Source organism: Orcinus orca, chromosome 14 (genome assembly GCF_937001465.1).
Source record: "Orcinus orca chromosome 14, mOrcOrc1.1, whole genome shotgun sequence".
NCBI classification, from domain to species: domain Eukaryota; kingdom Metazoa; phylum Chordata; class Mammalia; order Artiodactyla; family Delphinidae; genus Orcinus; species Orcinus orca.
In genome coordinates this window covers 89,344,021-89,358,022 of record NC_064572.1, presented here as the reverse complement: position 1 = coordinate 89,358,022, position 14,002 = coordinate 89,344,021, and the positions used below count along the sequence as shown (strand labels likewise).

General features: G+C 52.5%; 2 protein-coding genes across 32 annotated transcripts in view; one reads left to right on the top strand and one right to left on the bottom strand.

The window, feature by feature from the left end:
* Positions 1–14,002, top strand: part of BNIP3 (BCL2 interacting protein 3) — a 547,174-nt gene that overhangs the window by 477,131 nt on the left and 56,041 nt on the right. The window lies entirely within an intron of this gene.
* Positions 1–14,002, bottom strand: part of JAKMIP3 (Janus kinase and microtubule interacting protein 3) — a 105,781-nt gene that overhangs the window by 70,570 nt on the left and 21,209 nt on the right. Inside the window, exon 3 of one of the 30 annotated variants that reach the window (XM_049697493.1) lies at positions 12,911–13,516. The exons of the other annotated variants lie outside the window; for them this stretch is intronic. The gene's annotated coding sequence lies outside the window, so the exon portion shown is untranslated. The remainder of the gene's footprint in view (positions 1–12,910; positions 13,517–14,002) is intronic. 30 annotated transcript variants of the gene reach the window in all.

Sequence of the window (14,002 nt, the reverse complement as noted above, 5' to 3'; positions counted from 1 at the left end):
CAGAAAGGGTCCCAGGAGTTTCTGAAAGCCCAGGACGGGCTGCACACGAGGGCAAGGCCAGGTCCCCGCAAGGGGTGTCAGGGCTGCAAGGAAGCAAAGGAGGTTCTCGGGAAGCCTCTGCAGAATCCCTCCTGGCACCGGGAGTGCACACGACGGATGGGAGAACTGGCCTTGGAGAGGGCAGGGGCACACTGGTGAATGATGTCCACTCCTGGAGGGCCTGGTGGGCCTGGGGGGCAGCCGGCGAGACAGAAGGCACCCCAGAGCCTCTCGCTGCACCTCGCGGCCTGAACCTCGCATTTCCCCCCCAAGTCCGGCTCACCCGGAAACTCGGGCCGGGGGCCGTCACCTCCCACTGGCACAGTGCCGTCTGGTTCTCACCGCACTGGCTCACTGCACTCATTGCCTCAAATACAGAAAGGGTTTAAATGAAACACTTTCATTTTTTCCATCTTTGTACTCACGTACAGCTTCTTTGGCTCTGAAACCTGCCAGCCACTGAACCGAGACACAGGGTTCAAAGTGTGGTATCTGGGGTGTGTTTCCGCAAACGTGTTAATGCCTGGGCCCAGCTGAGAAGAGTGGCTGGGTCTGGGGCTGCCGCTCAGCTCGGGACCCCCCAGGAAGCCTGGGCTGAGGATGGGACCCGGCCTCTGAGCCTGCGTCCCGGCTTGAGACCAGGACTGGAATGACCCAGGCAGGGCAGAGCCTCACTCACAGACAAAGCCCTGGGACTGCTGACATACAGGGTCGTTTCTGCTCACATGCGTGGCCGAGATGAATGGAAAAGAGCTAATCTAAATAAGTGATAGATAGATAGATAGATAGATAGATAGGAAGGATAGATAGATAGATGAGAGATGGATAGATAGATAGAGTGAGTGAGCAGACAGACAGACAGAATGATGGACCAAAGCAGCCTCCTTTGTCCTCCTTCCTGAAGACACTCTTCCTACATCTCCTGAAGTTCAACAAGGTCTGGCTGAGGGTCTATCTGTTCTAAAAGAAATGTCTTATTACTGACGAATCAACATCTGGCATGCTGTTTCGCGCACGACCGGGGTACGGCCTGCCGTGTATCTGCCTGAGAGACACGTGGTCCCCCTGCCCGGAAGGGAAGGGTCTCATCACCACTGAGATGCCTTCACAAGCTAGCGGCCAGCTCCCAGGGCTGTGAGTCGCACAGAAGGCCTTGCTGACCCACGTGCCCTGCCCCAGCTGGTCCTATGCTGTGTGGAACGGCAGGGTCAAGGGCCACTGAGGCAGCTGGAGATGGAGGCAGACCTGGAGGATGCACACTCTACCAGGACTGGACCTTCTGAGGGTCTGAATAAAGATGGGGAGGTGGCAGTGGGACAAGGACAGGCTGTGGTCAAAGGGGCAGGCTGGGCGGGCCAACACGGGTACCGTCACCCGTGTGATGAAGGGACACCACGATGGCCGGGGGAGGATGGCCCTTCTGCTGCCTGGGCGCCCACAGGGGGTCTACGCAGCCCCTACCTCACACTGCAGACAAAATATCACTTTCCCACGGGCTGCAGAAATAAACATGAGAGGTGAAACAGTCATCCTCTAGGGGAAAACCTAGTGGGGCGTCATGACCTTGGAAACGCACAGACTTCTCATCAGGACACAAACAGCACTGCCCATAAAGGAAACCTGGGTGGCTGGGACTGTATCAAGGACAAAGGAGAGGGAAAAGGCAAACCACCGGCTCAGAGAAGACGTCTAAACACCCGCTCGCCAAGGACTGTCCAGAGCACGGGAAGAGCTCTGACAACCAACTAGATACAGACGGACCACCCGGGGGGAAGCGGGCAGAGATGTGAACAAGCACCTCACACCGCGGATGCCCAGAGGCCGTGGACAGGACGACGGGCTTGGCCTCGTGGTCACAGTGAGATAGCCACACGGTGAGTCCTCTCCCTCACCCAGACTCTCGTTCCCTCAATGGGAAAGCGCCAGTCAGAGGGCGGGGCGTCGCCCGGGGCACCCCGTGTCTTCCCCTCTTCAGGCCCCCAAGTTCTGCTCTGGCCACAGGTTAATGCCTGGCTCACTCTCCCGTACGGTTTAGAGGTATTTTCTGGTAGTAGAACAAGTTGGCTACCAGTTACTCTATAGCTGCCATTAGAGGAATTCAGGAAACCCTTTGTTCACGGAACACGGCTCAGAACTAGCGTTCTGCAACATAATTTAGGGGAAATGCTATGCTGGTTGGTAAGGAGTGTTCTTCGTCAGAGGTATGAGAAAGATGTACGTGCGTCCGTAGATGCACGGGGGGTGGGTACGACACTGAGCAATGGGCCAGGGCGGTCCTGACGGCAGCCCAGGGGGACCCGCTGCGTCAGTGCAGGCAGAGAGAGGACAGCTCTGCCCCGAACCAGAGGCGTTTTACTCCTAAAATAGCTCTTTAGGGGAAAAAAAGGAAACTTGCTCAGAATAGCATCTAAAACACCCAATTAATGATGCGCTCTCTCTGACAGCAGGAGTTTGAAAACAGGAAGCTGAGGTGTGTGCGGTGGGCAGGCTGCCTGGGAACCAGCATTGCACACAGACCGGGCGTTCCACGCCCCAGCCAGCTCTCAGGAGGTGCTGTTGCTTCATTCACTCCAGCAGCTGTCGAGCCAACTGCGATACACCCAGAAGGTCCTGGAACCTTGTGCTACGGACACAAACTCCCCTGCTTAGAATCTGCTCCAGAAATTCAGGTTTGGTTTTGTCTCTCTTGATTAACGACTATATACTGTTTATCAGTAAGAAAATACACTTACAGTTACAAAGTACAGTCATTAGTGAGATTTTTGTAGAAAACTGACATTGTTATTGTAAACCCGAAAGTTTCAGCTCCCTGACATTTTATCCATGAAAACTATTTATTTGCTTATTTTTGTTTCTTAAATATAAGATTTCTTAGAAACATGACTATTCGTCCCAGCAAAACAGACTGTATTCACTTGGGGAAGAGGGTCGTGGTTAAGCTGTGGGCACCCAGCGTGAGAGGCAGATAACGTCCCGACACTGTCCACGTCATAATCCCGGATCCCGTGAACACATCACCTTCCACGGCAGAAGGGGTTTTGCCAGCGTGGTGAAGGTTAAGGACTCTGAGATGAGGAGATTGTCCGACCATCCCTGCGGCCGCAGCTAACCACATGAGTCCTAAAGGCAGAGAGCCTTTCCCAGCTGAGGTCAGGACACCGACCTGAGGAAGACTAGGCCACGTTGCTGGCCCTGAGGTGGAGAAGGCAGCCCCAGCCAGGGCGGACACGGCCTCCAGGGGCTCAGAGTGGCCTCAGGTCACACGGCACAAGAGGACAGGGACGTGGGTCCCAGGACAACAAGGAAGTGAATTCTACCAACAAACCGAGTGAGCAGGGAAGCGGCCCAGGGCGCAGGGGAGCCAGCAGCTGCACTCTGGCTTGACGCCTGCCGCCCCCTCCCCACCCCGCCGAGTCCTCTGACCCAGATGACACTTACGCTGCTTTCCGCGGCTGGTTGTGGCGTCTGCTTGGGGGGCAGCAGAGAATCAACACACACTAGTCCGCAAGGGGCTGAAGGGCTGCAGTGTCCACTTTCGGCAGAACCACCGGTGCACCAGGCCCGCGCCCTCTCTTCCTCGGTCCCCTGGTCACAAGGAAGTCCCCCACCCCTCCCTGAGGCCACCATGTGAGCGGGGAGGGAGCAGGCGGTGTGGCCGGGTGAGACTGCGGGCATTTGGGCCACGTCCTCCTGCAACTGCCCTGCATCCCCGGCCCCTCGGGCCGACGTCCCCGTGAGGACTGAGCACCACTGTGCACACCTAACCTGATGGCCTGGAGGGCTGGACGGCAACTCGGTGGCCATGTTACATGTCTGTCTCCACGGAGGCCCGGCAGCGGGCTGCACAGTTCCAGCAGCGAGAGGACCGAGTCCTCTCCACCACACTCCGAGGCTTCTGACTGAGCTGCCCTGAGAGCAGTTTGACATGGGCCTGGGAGAAACGTGGCAAATGTTTTTCCAACAGAAAAATAATTTCTTTAGTCTAAACATGTAACTTTACTAAGAAGAAGAAAACCCGATCTCATGAATAGCCAGGTGACTGAAAAAGATTTCGTGGTTCAGAAATAGGCCCTATGTTACATGCAAGAGCATAATACATTATATTCAACGACAAGGGGAAGGGTATGAGTCATAAGTACCGGGAGATTAGCTGAAAGGAAATAAATCTACGGAATACTGACTTCCTAACATAAAATTCTAAATGGATTAAGAGAATTAAGGGTGAGAAATCAAGTCATTAATACTAGTGGGGAGAGTAGAAAGGAGCATTTCTCAAAGCTCTGGAGAGAGGATTTTCTAGGCTTAAAGAAGATAAAAGGAATTCACACAAGGAAAGATCAATAGATTCCACTGCATTAAAATTTCACATCTCTTTATTACCAGTGTGATGCAATTAAGAAGCTAAAAACAAGTTGAAACGATATTTGCAGTGAACGCAACAAAAAAGTGTCTTTACTATATTAGGAGATTGTGAAACTCAATGGCAACACTAAGTCACAAGATAAACAGGTAACTGTCAAAAGAGATAATTTGCAAAAAAGGAAAGAAAAGTGATTTTAAAAACATATGAGAAAACTTCCTCTGCTTAAGATGTAGAAAATCACGAGAGAACGTTCCTCCCATCCTGAGAATAATCTACCAAATCATATCTTTCTTTGGGCCCAGAAAAATTCAGGTCCCAAGAGAACCAGACGGTGAGCAGCCCACCCAAGGGAACAGAGGCACCTGAGCCGCTTCACCTCCGGCAGAGATCAGGGGGAAGGAGAAATGAGCTCCAACTTCAACATGTTTCCAAGGGCTGAGTGTGGGTTGGCACATTCCAGGGGGCCTGGAATTGCTGGAGCCCAAATCTGAGGAGGGCTGAGGGCAGGACAGAGGCTGGAGGGCTTCCGCTCCCCCCGCACCCTGACCCCGTGGTGCAGGATGCAGGAGCAGGTGGCTGCCGCTGGGAGGGAACCAGACACTCCCCAATTCCAGGCCCCTCTTCCAGGCAGAGCAGAAGCCTTAAGCCATTAGGAGGAGAGCAGCAAACCCGCTTGTCCTCAGGGTCACGGGGAGAGGGTGAGAGGAAAGCCCCTCTTTCCCTTCTGCCCGGGAACTAGGAGAAGACCCCTGCCTCTAGGGTAAGAGTGGAAGCCAAAAACACCTGCTCCTGGGGAAGGAGAGGGAGGCCCTGGGGTTCGGGATCCTGCAGTGACACAAAGCAGAGCCCGGCGGCTGGGGGAAGGGGTGGGAAGGCTGAGAAGACCCCCCTCAAGTTCAGGCACATGGGCCTTGATTCCTCTAAGGCTGGACCAGAAGAATGAAGACCCCCTTCCCCCAAACAAGCTTGCACTGGGTACAAGCAACAGCAGTCCAGTGCTGGGTGAGGGGCCAGGGTGCAGAAAGAGACCCTTCTGCAGTGTAGGTGTGCAGAGCTCCAAAAGCTAAGCGTGGAGTGGGAACGTAGAATAACCCCTCCAACCCCCGGGCACCACACTGCACACAGCACGGGGCCACCACCGCTGGAGGGCACCAACCGAAACAACACACCCCGACCCACACTGCTCCTGCCTGGGTTGCCTCAAACCCACACCCTAACCCAACAAGAGACACGCCCATTTCTGGGCAGGATATTTTTTCCCTCAGCCCCCACTGTTCTTCCACAGACAATGTCTGACATTTAATCAAAAATTATGAGACTCAGAAAAAAGCAAGGAAAACAACCCACTGTCAACAAATAAAGCACCCAAGAGAACTAGATCCAGAGATGCTAAGTTGTTGCAACTGCCGGACAGAAAATTTAAGTAACTCCAAATCTTATGTTGGAGCATCTAGTGGAAAAGGTGGACAACGTGGATGAAAAGATGGAGAATTACAGCAGAGAAATGGAAACTATAAGAAAGGCTCAAATGGACACATAGGTAATAATAAACATGCTTTCGGAGGTGACAGATTCTTTGACTGGCTCATCAGTGGAATTGACAGCACTGAGGAAAAGACTCAGTGAACAGGAAGATAGGCCAATGGACAGTATCCAGTATGAAACACAGAAAGAAAAAATAAAACAAAACAGTCTCTAAAACCATCAGGCAATAGCAAGCAGCCTAACATATAGACAGGTGGGGTCACAGAGTAAACAGGGGCAGAGAACAGGTGAAAAAATGTATAAAGAAACAAATGACAGAGGACTGTTCAAAATTAATAAAACATGGGACTTCCCTGGTGGAGCGTTGGTTAAGAATCTGCCTGCCGATGCAGGGGACACGGGTTCGAGCCCTGGTCCAGGAAGATCCCATGTGCCACGGTGCAACTAAGCCTGTGAGCCACAACTACAGAGCCTGTGCTCTAGAGCCCACGAGCCACAACTACAGAGCCTGTGAGCCACAACTACGGAGGCTGTGCTCTAGAGCCCACGAGCCACAACTACAGAGCCTGTGAGCCACAACTACGGAGCCTGTGCTCTAGAGCCCACGAGCCACAACTACAGAGCCTGTGAGCCACAACTACGGAGCCTGTGCTCTAGAGCCCACGAGCCACAACTACTGAGCCCGTGAGCCACAACTACTGAGCCCACACGCCTAGGGCCCATGCTTCACAAGAGAAGCCACCACAATGAGAAGCCCACGCACCACAACGAAGAGTAGCCCCCGCTCGCCGCAACTAGAGAAAGCCTGCGCGCAGCAACAAAGACCCAGTGCAGTCAAAAATAAAATAAATAAATTTTTTAACAACCCCAAAAGCAAACAACACAAAACAGAAAATAATAAGTCCTGGTGAAGAGGCGGATAAATCGGAGCCCCTGTGTACCGTTGGTGGGGATGTAAAACGGTCCAGCTGCTTTGGCCAACAGTCTGGCAGTTCCTCACACGGTAGGATGCACCACCCACCAACAGCAGAACGTGTAGCGCTTTCAAGTGCACACAAAGCGTTCATCCAGACAATCTCTATACGGGGCAATAAAACAAATCGCAACAAAGATAAAATAACTGAAACGATTCAAAGTAGGTTCTCCAGCCCCAAAGAAATTGAACTAGAAATATATAACACAAAGATACCAAGGAAAAATGGAAATACTTGGAAAGTTTAAAAACACACTTCTAAATAACCCATAGGTGGAAGAAGAAATTAGAAGGAAATTAGAAAAATATTTTGAACTGAATGAAAATAAAAACATGTTTTTATTTGTGTCCAAAACATTTTGGACACAACTAAAGTGGTAAGAGAGAAAAATTATGACAGTAAATGCTTGTATTAGAAAATAATAACTATCTCCAATCAGAGTCTAATCCTAGTGTAAACTTCCATTTTAAAAACATAGAAAAATTACAATAAAGTAAATGCAAAGTAAGCAGAATAGAAATAATAAGGATGTTAGTAGGAATCAATAAATTTGAAGACAGATACACAAGAGAAAAAATTAATGAAAGGGTTTTTGAAGATAAAAATACTGACCAATCTCTGCAAAGACTGATCAGGAGAAAAGGAGAGACAGAGAGAAGACCACTGCACACCTATTGGAATGGCTAAAACAAGGAGCCTGCCCACACCATGCGTTGGCGAGGGTGAGGGACACCGGGACCTCTCAGACATGCTGGTGGGAATGCAAATGGTTCAACCACTTTGGAAAACACTTTGGTAGTTTCTTAAAAAGTTAAACACACACCTACAATATCATCCAGCCTGGGTGTCTGCCCAAGGGGACTGGAAGCATGTGTCTGTACAGAGATTTGCACAGGAATGCTCCTAGTAGCTTCCTTTGTAATAGAAAAACGTGGAAGCAACCCAAAATCCAGGCGCCAAACTAGGGTACATCCATACAATGGAACACTGCTCAGCAAAAAAAATAATAATAATAAACTATTGATACATGCAACAATAAATCTCAAAACAATTATGCGGACTGGAAAAGGTCAGATCTAAATAGAAACATACTATATATAATTGCATTTAAATGCAATTCTAGAAAATATAAACTAGTCTATAATGACAGAAACAGATCAGTGGTTGCCTGGCGACATGGTGCGTTGCCAGGGGGAATAGGAAGGAAGGGATGCAAAGACGAAAGAAAACTTCAGCTGTGATGGTCATGTTCACCATCTTGACTGTGGAGACGGCTTGGCAGGCGTATACATGTCAAAACTTACCCTATTTAACCATTAAAAAAAGAAGTTTCAAAGCCATACATGATATGCTAATTGGTGGTTTTGGTATCACTGATGAGACAGGTTAACTGGTGTGGTTCTTTTGGAAAGCAATATGGTGATATGAAATTTTAAATCTTAAAAGTGCTGCTAACTTTTAACCTAGGAATTTCATATCTCGGATTCTAACCCAAAGAGGTCATTCTAAATACAGAGAAAACTTTACGCTCAGAAATGTTCAATGCTATGTTATTTATAATAGTGAAAACCTGAAAAGAACCTCAATACCTATGAATTAAGTTGCTGCACAAGGAAATATCATGCTTAATAAGAATTACTCTAAAAGGGAAAATGAGTATCTCATGTAAGGGGAAGAGACAGAAAACAAAACTGTAATTGATAGGATGATCATAAAAATGCAAAAAAAACAGAAAAAAGGAAAAGGAAGATATTCCAAAATTTTAATAATTTGTCTTGTGGGTAATAATTTACCTTGGAAGAATGTGATTATTTTTTATCTTTTTTCTTTTCTAGATATTTTTAAAGTTCCCATAATGAGAATGTATTTGTTTTATGAAACTAAAAAAAACAAAACTGTTTCATAGGGACTTATCCATTGGTGGTACAGTGGATATGACTCCAAGCTCCCAATGCAGGGGGCCTGGGCTCGATCCTGGTCGGGGAACTAGATCCCACACACGAGCCGCAACTAAGGAGCCCACGTGCTGCAACTAAGGAGCAGGCGAGCTGCAACTAAGGAGCCTGCCTGCTGCAACTCGGACCCGGTGCAACCAAAGAAAGAAATAAATATTAAAAAACAAAACCACAGGGCTTCCCTGGTGGCGCAGTGGTTGAGAATCTGCCTGCCGATGCAGGGGACATGGGTTCGAGCCCTGGTCTGGGAAGATCCCACATGCCGCGAAGCACCTGGGCCCGTGAGCCACAATTACTGAGCCTGCGCGTCTGGAGCCTGTGCTCCGCAACAAGAGAGGCCGCGACCGTGAGAGGCCCTCGCATCGCGATGAAGAGTGGCCCCTGCTCGCCAGAACTAGAGAAAGCCCTCGCACAGAAACGAAGACCCAACACAGCCAAAAATAAATAAATAAAAAAAATTAAAAAACAAACAAACAAAAAAACTAAACAAAACCACAAAGCCTGTTTCATAAAGAAAACACAGCCGATGGTCTTCTGGAGCTCAGAAGGCATCACTGTCCCACCAGGGCCCTGAGAGGCGGCTCACGATTGTGACGGGCGGATGCTGGGTGGCCTGGGGGCTCCCCGGATGGGGAGGAAACCACTCCTCCCTCGTCAGTGGAAGGTGTGGACCTGGTGCCTGTGTTTCTGAGCCTTGCCTGTCACAGAAGAAGCCGCCTCCTCTGTCTTCTCCAGGTTTTCTCAGCAAATATTACAACCGCCCCAGCCTGGTACCATGACACCACCGCGACGAGGAAGCCCGCGTGGGGCTCCGGGGCTCTTCCTAAACTAAAGTAACAGCCCTGAAAGTGTGGAAAGGCAGGCGCTGAGGCCAGCTTCAGAGCTGGGTTCCCCTTCCTTTGGACGAACAGGAACATAACAATAAATGAATGAAGGGATGAAAGCCAGTGGAAGGTCTAGGCTAGGCAGCTCCGCTTCACAGAGCAGAGGCGATGCATAGGAATCAGTGGTCGAAAGAGTTTAAAAAGCAGTAGGGCAGTAAGAAGCGCTTTCAGAGGATGACAGCCCTGTTTAGACCGGCGATTCCGGCTGGATACACCCACGGGGGGCGGGGGGGACGCACTACAATGGCACGTCATCAGTGGGCCGTCGGCGGCTTGCCGGGTCCCTCTCTGGGGCGCTGGGCAGGCTGTGGACTCCCCAGTTGGCTGAGACTGTCCCCCCACCCCCGTGTCTCGTGGGGCCTGATCCCACAGAGGCCCACGTGGAGAAGCGGCAGCAATGGGCTTGGTGAACCACCCCGAGTCCCTGCCTCTCTGTCTGGTAAACGCCGCCAGAAGGTCCTTCTGGCCTTGGGTTTTGCCTTTTCTGCCCTGAGATCAGAGCACAGTACAAGCCAATTCTGCTTTTTAATAGAACTCTGAAGTGCACGCATCGGCTACACCACCAGGGGGCCCTGCCCTCGGATGAACCTCAGACCAAACGTGCAAAACCGCGGCAACGCCCCTCTGTGCTTCAGAAATAGTCCAACTCTTCCTGAACGGAGTCCATCTCCGGAAGACAAACGACCTACAGAAAGGTCTGTCTGGGGGGACCTCAGCATGAATGTGACGGGTTCCAACGCCCTTCCTGTTCCGACCCACCCCCATCATCCAGAGGGAGTGCCGGAGCTCAGGTGACACCCAGTAGCACGACGCAGACACACGCCCCTCCGGACCACCAGCCTCCTCCCCCGGCCTTGTCCCCCTGCCCCCGTGCCCACCGCCCACCACCGGCGGATGCGCACACAGCGTTCTCCCAGGCAGGAAGGCCCGGGTGGTTCTTCAAAGCCAAAGTCATACTGGGTCAACCAACCACCAGGGAGGCAGAGTTCTAGGAAAGGCAGCGGCTCAGAGAGACTGTACGTCAGCTCACAGGGCACGGAAAACGCCCCTCGGGGTGGGATAACGCTCACCTAGCAGGGAGCTACTGACGGGTGCAGCTGCAACCTCAACATCACCAGCCCACATTGCATGAAGGTTACCTGAATCCACGAGGGCTCTCGGCCTTGAACCTTCCGGACCTCCCTGTCGAGTCCCAGCCTCCATCCTGAGTGGGACAGGAGCCCCAGCATGGAACGCCTTCCCTCCGCCAGGCCTGGGCTTCGCTTTGAGCCAGGCTGCCCCCGACCCCATCCTCTGTGGCTCTGGTGTGGTTTCCCACGACTCCCCCCGCCCACCACCTGTTGGCTGTGCCGCGTGGAAAGCGACGACCACGGGTCTGTCCTCAGGTGTCCGCCTGAGGTGTCTAAGGGGCGGCAAGTACCAGCCCAGCGCCCGAGGGCCTGGCGAGCACCCGACAGGGCAGGCCTGTGGAGGGTGGGGGCAGGGCGGGCAGCACGTGGGCCTGGGGCTCTGAAGCACAGCTGGCCATGGGGTGCGGGACCCACAGCCGGCGCCTCTGAGGCAGAAAATGCACCTGCTCGAAGGAGGAAGACTGGGGATGACAGCCTCAAAAAGAGGTACTGTCGCTGTGGCCCGAGTCCTGGACTTTCCCAATCCTGTGCTGGACAGGGCTGTTTCAGGGTCTGAGTGGAAACGTAACGTCGCCACCCACTTCACATCTGGTTTGATTGTCTGGAAACTAAGGAGCAGGGAAAACCAAAAAGATGTGGCATCTGCCCTGAATGGGATCCCCAGTTCACAGGAGCCCACGGTCCAGATGAGCCGCCAAGAGCGTCGGCAGGACGCTCACGCTTCTCTCGCGGCAGCGAGTTCCGCGATCCGGGGGCTGACGAGGAGCTCTTCCCTCTTCCCCAGCTCCCTGGCCACGGGACTGCCACCCGGCTGGCCCCATATTGTCAGGTAGGATCTCAAGGTGGTGGGTCTTCCCAGGGTCGTCTGCCAGGTAACAGGACCGAGTCAGGTGCATGTGGCGCTTGGATTTAACAGGTGAGCCCTCAGAGCATCCCAGAACCAAGGAAAGAGGCTTAGATACAGATGCACTTGGGCCTCGGCTAGGAATGAACGCACCATCCTCTGCGCATTTATCTACTTTCTGAAATCCCCAGAGCAGCTCGTATGAAGGCCGGCCTTCCGCTGGCAATGCTGTAGAGAGAAACGGAAGCCACGCCATGGCCAGCTCTCCTTTTCTGCTGTGCTGCGCCCCTCGGGAACTAGGCTAGAATTTACAACTGATCTGTTCAAAGGCTTAGATCTACTGAGAATGTCCTCAAATATCCTCAAAACTTGGGTTTTGAACCAACGGCAGAATCAACGGCAACAGTATTTACAGCTGTAGCCCCACTTACACAGCCTCCCAGGGAGCCGCATTCACAACTCAATACATATCAAAACAGTTTACGTTTGACCAAATTCCCTGTGATGTTCTTTCCACCAAACCCTGCCAGCCCCAATCAACCTCTGACTTTCTCTGAACTGGAGACACCGAGGCACAATATGCAGTAACACCCGCTTCTTTCAAGGAAAAACGTTGGAAATCAGATAATAAGCTGTAACACTTGAGTTCCTGGCACGAGAAGCAATGTCAACGGACAGACTGTGATTCTTGATTAAGTTTTAAAGAGAAGATAGCATCCCTCCAAAGGGCAGGAGGGAGCCCTAAACACACCTGTTATTGAAAAAGAAAACAGGGCCCAGGAGCCCCCTTCACCCCACCCCAGCCAGGACGAGGGAGCCGGCGGGGCCTCCCAGCTGTGCCCGGGGTGCTCGCCGCACCCAGCACTAAGGGCAGGCACAGCCAGCATCCCTCCACCCCACAGCTGCCATGAGGACAGGCTCCAGCACTGAGCGCGGATCAAAGAAACCCCGTGTTTAAGAAGAGAAGCCTAGTGCCCTGAGGGAGCAGGCCCAGCCCTCGCCCGAAAGCACTCGGGAGCACAAACGTACAAAAGGCAGATGGAACACTTTCTTCCGTGAGGCCCTCTGCACAGGTAAGATAACATATCCCCTCCCCCGCCCCTGTGAACTTTCCGGCTACATCTGTGCGCACACTAAATGCAGAAGCCAATTCAAATGGGATAAACCCCCGCAAAAAGCCCTCAGGCCCAGCTGAACACAGCAGAGCCCTGCAGCGTCCGAAAGCGAAGCACTTACACCCGGAGCTCCTCCGCCTTCATCTGGCCCTGGGAAGCGCTCTCAGCTCCTCGGCGCTCAGCCCGGCTTGTGCAATCAGCTCTGAGGGTTCTGTGACTCAGCAAAGCGCTCAGCTCCTCTTTCAGATGGAATTTACCACAAGGTGACTACATCCAGGGGGAGGGACCAGCTCCCGGCCGTTTCTAAGCAGGATCGCTAAGCTCTCTGGAGCTGGAGCCAGAGCTTGGAGATGCTACCCGCACGCAGGGCGTGCTCCATTCAGAGGCTGTGGGGATGACGCGGGCGGGGCCGGGGGAAGCGATGCCATGTAGATGGGAATCTGAAAGCGGCTTTTCTCTGTGCTCACACAGGAGGGAAACCTGGACTCGGCTGGTCTGGCCACATCCTCCAGGAAAAGGCGAGTGAAGGTCGGACAGGTGATGCTGACGGCTCTGCCCACGACGCTCCCCTCCGTGTCCGGCACTGCAGGACGGCACTCCGGCCCCTTTCCCTTAGAGAATCCCCTCTGGATCCATGTAGCTATAAGGTCAGTAATATGAACTTCCACTTCAAGGGTATTTTTGTCTTAATGGTGAGGTGATAGAAGGCATTAGTATCCATTAAACTCTGAAGAATGAAAACACAGAAATGAATCAAACACGGCCAGCACGAGTGTGATAGACGAGCGCACGAGCTCGCCCTCCGTCATTCCAGCCATATTCCGTAATGACCCTGCTCGGGAGAAGCAAAGTGCAACCTCGCCGGTGCTCTAGAAAAGGCAGGTTCTCCGTGGCTTCCAAGCTGCAGGGCACTCAGAGTCCAGCTGCTCTGACTGGTCAAGGAGACAGGACTGGGGTGCAGGGGCCTTGCACACACTGCCCTGCAGGACAGACACTGAGGCCGCACGGGAGTGTGGGAACCGAGGCCCCACGAGACCAGGACATTTGCCCACGATCACCCCACTGGCAGGGGCTGGAGCCGGGATGCAAACTGGGGATGGGGAGAGGGCTGCGGCTCTGGAGACCAAGATCCAAACCCTGCAAGGGGCACGCCTGGGCCCTGACACGAGAACGCCCTGACACGAGAACGCCCCCACCCTGTGTGGTCTGCTCA